The 6,362-nt window shown below is 55.2% G+C and overlaps 1 pseudogene; it reads left to right on the top strand.

Annotated features, from left to right (window-relative positions):
- The window catches only part of LOC112404804 (elongator complex protein 1-like), a 77,652-nt pseudogene extending 75,802 nt beyond the window's left edge, over positions 1-1,850 (top strand).
- Positions 1,851-6,362: the final 4,512 nt, after the last annotated feature.

The following is a 6,362-nucleotide window of genomic DNA, read 5'->3' as shown; positions in this document are numbered from 1 at the left end:
TGCCTCTCGACAGAGGGCAGCGTGTCTCCTGCTGCTGCAGAAGGACTGCAGGCGCCTGTTTCGGGCTATAAGGAGAGAAACGGGATGCCCGCTGACAGACATGCCGGCAGCGGCCCGTAGTCAGAGTGTCATGCGCCTGGTGGTCTCATCGACATAACCAAACCACACGTACCGGCCACGGATGTGTGCACCCTGCGCGGGGCAGGTTGCGTGAAGCCACCTGCTTGGGCAAACCCTACGGGTGGCCTGGCAAATGGGTCCCGTTTACGGGAAATTGTTATGTTCCTTTCCAGTTTGGTGAAAGGCACGTTCCGAGCATTCCCCGTTCTGGATTTGGAGCTCTGCCGTGGAGTGCAACACAAAGACCCAAGTGTCTGGGGGACAGGGAAATATAGCACTTTGGCAGAGGTATCTTCATGCTGCCCCGAGCTCTGGGCTCCGTATTCAACTTGGAGTGAAGGAAGCCTGGGGTGCCATGCACGGACCATCTGGACCTGGACGGGATGTGCACGTGCCATAGATGAGTTAGCGGAGAGAAACGGGATACCCACAGCTCTTCGGTGCTAGGGCGTCCCCCGGGGCCCGTGGACACCAGCTATCGGCACGTCTGCCTGGCCAGGAGTCCAATACAGATTTCACGGCAAGCCGGTTCACACGGCTTTTTCCTAATGGCGGCTAGTTCGATAGGGAGAAGAATTGGTTTCGATAGGGAGAAGGAGTGGCACACGATAGGGAGAAGAATTGGTGTCGATAGGGAGAAGGAGTGGGGCAAGACGTTGGTTTACGGGAAAAGTGAGGGGGTGGAAAGTCCCTAAAGGCCCCACAGTACGATGCCAAACATTTAGATGCACTTGGCTGCTGGCCCGCGTGCTGGTTGCCCCCCTCTGCAATGTATGGGAATTTAACTCTGTAGCAGGTCTTCCCACCGTGGACACTGATTTCGTTCGCATCTTCGACACTGAGCCTAGGGGCAGAGGCCAAAACTGGGTCAATTCCGAGGCTCTTCCACCAGACGTTTGCAGAGGCGCCTGCCTTGGACTTGAAGCTAAACAGAAGCAGGGACCCCAGGCACAGGGCCGACTGAGCGGTGTCCCCCCTCATAGCATATAGATTTTCCTAAGGAACAGGGTAACGTTGATGTCAGCCCTGGGATCCAAGATTTCCTGAGAGTGCTCCTTTTGTGACCAGAATCTATGGCTCAGGCGGGACATGTGCAGCGGTTACTTTCGGACCTTGCCACCTCAGACACTCTACCTCTGGGGCGTTCGGAAGCTGCGCGAATGTAACAAAGTGGGCTCAAGTCCAGTACCCGAAAAGTGTCTCATGCCTGTCGACAGAGGGCAGCGTGTCTCCTGCTGCTGCAGGAGGACTGCAGAAGTCTGTTTCGGGCTATAAGGATAGAAACGTGATGCCCGCTGATAGAAATGCCGGCAGCGGCCCGTAGTCATAGTGTCACGCACCTGGTGGTCTCTTCGACATAACCGAACCACAGGTACCGGCCACAGACGTGTGCCCCTGCGCGGGGCAGGGTGCGTGGAGCCACCTGTTTGGGCAAACTCTACGGGTGGCCTGGCAAATGTGTCCCGTTTACGGGAAATTGTTATGTTCCTTTCCAGTTTGATGAAAGGTACGTTATGAGCATTGCCCTGTCTGGATTTGGAGCTCTGCCGTGGAGTGCAACACAAAGAACCAAGTGTTTGGGGGACAGGGAAATAGCACTTTGGCGGAGATATCTTCATTCTGCCCCGAGTTCTGGGCTCCGTATTCAACTTGGAGTGAAGGAAGCCTGGGGTGCAATGCACGGACCATCTGGTCCTGGACGGGATGTGCACGTGCAACAGACGAGCTAGAGGAGAGAAACGGGATACCCACAGCTCTTCGGGATAGGCATGTTCTCATCCAGCTCGTCGCGAAAGCAGCTTCTGAAAGGCTTGGGAGCCTTTTCTCAACACGTCGAACAGGAGTTCATTCACACAGTACCACACTCCGAGTTTCTCAAGGGTACTTGGAGGGGCAGCTTTTCAGACTGCATTGCATAGGAACGGAGTTCCTCACAGGGGAAATGGGATGTGTACCTGACAGGCTAGGTGAGCAAAATTTCATATGCCATGTCCTCCAGTGGACCGGGGAGAGGACCCAGGTCAGGCGAGCGCATAGTGCCTTTGATCCCACACATTCTGGGGCAGTGTGCCGCATCAGCTCCCTTACAAGGCTGCATTGACATTCAGCCACGTAAGTAGAATAAGCTGCGGAAGGCAGTCTGACGCACATCCCAGGGTAGCCTTGCAGAGTTCCAATCCCAAGCCCTGTGGAGACAACGGGCCTGAAAACGTTTCACCCACGACGGCTCTTCGAAAACTCCGGGTCGTTGCGAGTTGCAGGGAGGACTGCGGTGAAGAGGGCTGTGAGCGTGAAACATACCGTTCGACCATGCCTCTTGGACGCGGAGTGTGGCAAAGCGTGCCCAAGTGGACGGTAGGGCAAATCCTGCCCAAGTCAAGTTGCAGGCTGCTGTTGTTGTTGTTGTTACGTGGAATCCCGGGGTTTGTTCGCTGCTGTTTGAGAAAAAGAAATCCTGGCTTCCTGTTTGTTCCCTGAGTGGCGGGCAGTCCTCATAGAGGGAGGGTTCACACAAATCAGTTCCGATCACAGGACGGAACATCGCACACACATCTTGGGGTGCTGTGGTCTCTGGCCCATTGCAACGTAAGCCTTCGCCGAGGCCCGGGAAACGGGTTGCTCCCCAGCTCACAAATGCCCGTGATGAGGTAGGCCGGATGGAAGCATGGGGGTACCACAGTGCTTTCCCTGCAGGACAAATGCACGATGAGGTTCTAGAACATACCGTTATCTACGGAAGGACTGTGGTGCCCGGGATGCTCGGTGGCTCCAACACGGGGCACTAAGGGCTCATTCTGAATCCCATACGATGCCAATCATTTAGATGCACTTGGCTGCTGGCCCGTGTGCTGGTTGCCCCCTTCTGCAATGTATGGGAATTTAACTCTGTAGCAGGTCTTCCCACCGGGGACACTGATTTCGTTCACATCTACGACCCTGAGCCTAGTGGCAGAGGCCAAAGCTAGGTCATTTCCGAGGCTCTTCCACCAGACGTTTGCAGAGGTGCCTGCCTTGGACTTGAAGCTACACAGAAGCAGGGACCCCAGGCACAGGGCCGACTGAGCGGTGTCCACCCTCATAGCATATACAATTTCCTAAGGAACAGGGTCACTTTAATGTCAGCCCTGGGATCCAAGATTTCCTGAGAGTGCTCCTTTTGTGACCAGAATCTATGGCTCAGGCGGGACACGTGCAGCGGTTACATTCAGACCTAGCCACCACAGACACTCTACCTCTGGGGCGTTCGGAAGCTGCGCGAATGTAACAAAGTGGGCTCAAGTCCAGCACCCGAAAAGTGTCTCATGCCTCTCGACTGAGGGTAGCGTGTCTCCTGCTGCTGCAGAAGGACTACAGAAGTCTTTTTCGGGCTATAAGGATAGAAACGTGATGCCCGCTGATAGAAATGCCGGCAGCGGCCCGTAGTCATAGTGTCACGCACCTGGTGGTCTCTTCGACATAACCGAACCACACGTACCGGCCAGAGACGTGTGCCCCTGCGCGGGGCAGGGTGCGTGGAGCCACCTGTTTGGGCAAACTCTACGGGTGGCCTGGCAAATGTGTCCCGTTTACGGGAAATTGTTATGTTCCTTTCCAGTTTGATGAAAGGTACGTTATGAGCATTGCCCTGTCTGGATTTGGAGCTCTGCCGTGGAGTGCAACACAAAGGACCAAGTGTTTGGGGGACAGGGAAATAGCACTTTGGCGGAGGTATCTTCATGCTGCCCCGAGCTCTGGGCTCCGTATTCAACTTGGAGTGAAGGAAGCCTGGGGTGCAATGCACGGACCATCTGGTCCTGGACGGGATGTGCACGTGCAACAGACGAGCTAGAGGAGAGAAACGGGATACCCACAGCTCTTCGGGATAGGCATGTTCTCATCCAGCTCGTCGCGAAAGCAGCTTCTGAAAGGCTTGGGAGCCTTTTCTCAACACGTCGAACAGGAGTTCATTCACACAGTACCACACTCCGAGTTTCTCAAGGGTACTTGGAGGGGCAGCTTTTCAGACTGCATTGCATAGGAACGGAGTTCCTCACAGGGGAAATGGGATGTGTACCTGACAGGCTAGGTGAACAAAATTTCATATGCAGTTGTCCTCCAGTGGACCGGGAACAGGACCCAGGTCAGGCGAGCGCATAGTGTCTTTGATCCCACACATTCTGGGGCAGTGTGCCTCATCAGCTCCCTTACAAGGCTGCGTTGACATTCAGCCACATAAATAGAATATGCTGCGGTAGGCAGTCTGACGCACATCCCAGGGTAGCCGTGCAGAGTTCCAATCCCAAGCCCTGTGGAGACAGACGGGCCTGAAAACGTTTCACCCACGACGGCTCTTCGAAAACTCCGGGTCGTTGCGAGTTGCAGGGAGGACTGCGGTGAAGAGGGCTGTGAGCGTGAAACATATCGTTCGGCCGTGCCCCTTGGACGTGGAGTGTGGCAAAGCGTGCCCAAGTGGACGGTAGGGCAAAGCCTGCCCAAATCACGTTGCCGGGTGCTGTTGTTGTTGTTACAAGGAATCCCGGGGTTTGTTCACTGCTGTTTGAGAAAAAGAAATCCTGGCTTCGTGTTTGTTCCTTGAGTGCGGGAAGTCCTCGTAGAGGGAGGTTTGAGGTGTCCAGTGTTCACACATATCGGTTCCGATCACGGGACGGAACATCGCACACACTTCTTGGGGCGCTGTGGCCTCAGGTCCATTGCAAAGTGAGCCTTCGCCGAGGCACGGGAAACGGGTTGCTCCGCAGCTCACAAATGCCCGTGATGAGGTTGGCCGGATGGAAGCGTGGGGGTACCACGCTGCTTTTCCTGCAGGAGAAACATACTATAAGGTTCTAGACCATACCGTTATCTATGGGAGGACCGTGGTGCCCGGGATGCTCGGTGACTCCAACACGGGGCGCTAAGGGCTCATTCTGAAGCCCGTACGATGCCAATCATTTAAATGCACTTGGCTGCTGGCCCGCGTGCTGGTTGCCCCCCTCTGCAATGTATGGGAATTTAACTCTGTAGCAGGTCTTCCCACCGGGGACACTGATTTCGTTCGCATCTTCGACCCTGAGCCTTGTGGCAGAGGCCAACGCTGGGTCACTTCCGAGGCTCTTCCACCAGATGTTTGCAGAGGCGCCTGCCTTGGACTTGAAGCTACACAGAAGCAGGGACCCCAGGCACAGGGCCGACTGAGCGGTGTCCACCCTCATAGCATATACAATTTCCTAAGGAACAGGGTCACTTTGATGTCAGCCCTGGGATCCAAGATTTCGTGAGAGTGCTCCTTTTGTGACCAGAATCTATGGCTCAGGCGGGACACGTGCAGCGGTTACTTTCGGACCTTGCCACCTCAGACACTCTACCTCTGGGGCGTTCGGAAGCTGCGCGAATGTAACAAAGTGGGCTCAAGTCCAGTACCCGAAAAGTGTCTCATGCCTGTCGACAGAGGGCAGCGTGTCTCCTCCTGCTGCAGGAGGACTGCAGAAGTCTGTTTCGGGCTATAAGGATAGAAACGTGATGCCCGCTGATAGAAATGCCGGCAGCGGCCCGTAGTCATAGTCTCACGCACCTGGTGGTTTCTTCGACATAACCAAACCACACGTACCGGCCACGGACATGTGCCCCTGCGCGGGGCAGGGTGCGTGGAGCCACCTGTTTGGGCAAACCCTACGTGTGGCCTGGCAAATGTGTCCCGTTTACGGGAAATTGTTATGTTCCTTTCCAGTTTGATGAAAGGTACGTTACGAGCATTGCCCTGTCTGGATTTGGAGCTCTGCCGTGGAGTGCCACACAAAGAACCAAGTGTTCGGGGACAGGGAAATAGCACTTTGGCGGAGGTATCTTCATGCTGCCCCGAGCTCTGGGCTCCATATTCGACTTGGAGTGAAGGAAGCCTGGGGTACAATGCACGGACCATCTGGTCCTGGACGGGATGTGCACGTGCAACAGACGAGCTAGAGGAGAGAAACGGGATACGCACAGCTCGTCGGGATAGGCCTGTGCTCATCCAGCTCGTCGTGAAAGCAGCTTCTGAAAGGCTTGGGAGCCTTTTCTCAACACGTCGAACAGGAGTTCATTCACACAGTACCACACTCCGAGTTTCTCAAGGGTACTTGGAGGGGCAGCTTTTCAGACTGCATTGCATAGGAACGGAGTTCCTCACAGGGGAAATGGGATGTGTACCTGACAGGCTAGGTGAACAAAATTTCATATGCAGTTGTCCTCCAGTGGACCGGGAACAGGACCCAGGTCAGGCGAGC

The sequence above is a fragment of the Neophocaena asiaeorientalis genome, unplaced genomic scaffold (genome assembly GCF_003031525.2).
Source record: "Neophocaena asiaeorientalis asiaeorientalis breed wild unplaced genomic scaffold, Neophocaena_asiaeorientalis_V1.1 scaffold568, whole genome shotgun sequence".
In the NCBI taxonomy this organism is placed as follows: Eukaryota; Metazoa; Chordata; class Mammalia; order Artiodactyla; family Phocoenidae; genus Neophocaena; species Neophocaena asiaeorientalis.
The sequence above is the reverse complement of the archived record's forward strand: the minus strand, read 5'-3'. Positions and strand labels throughout refer to the sequence as shown.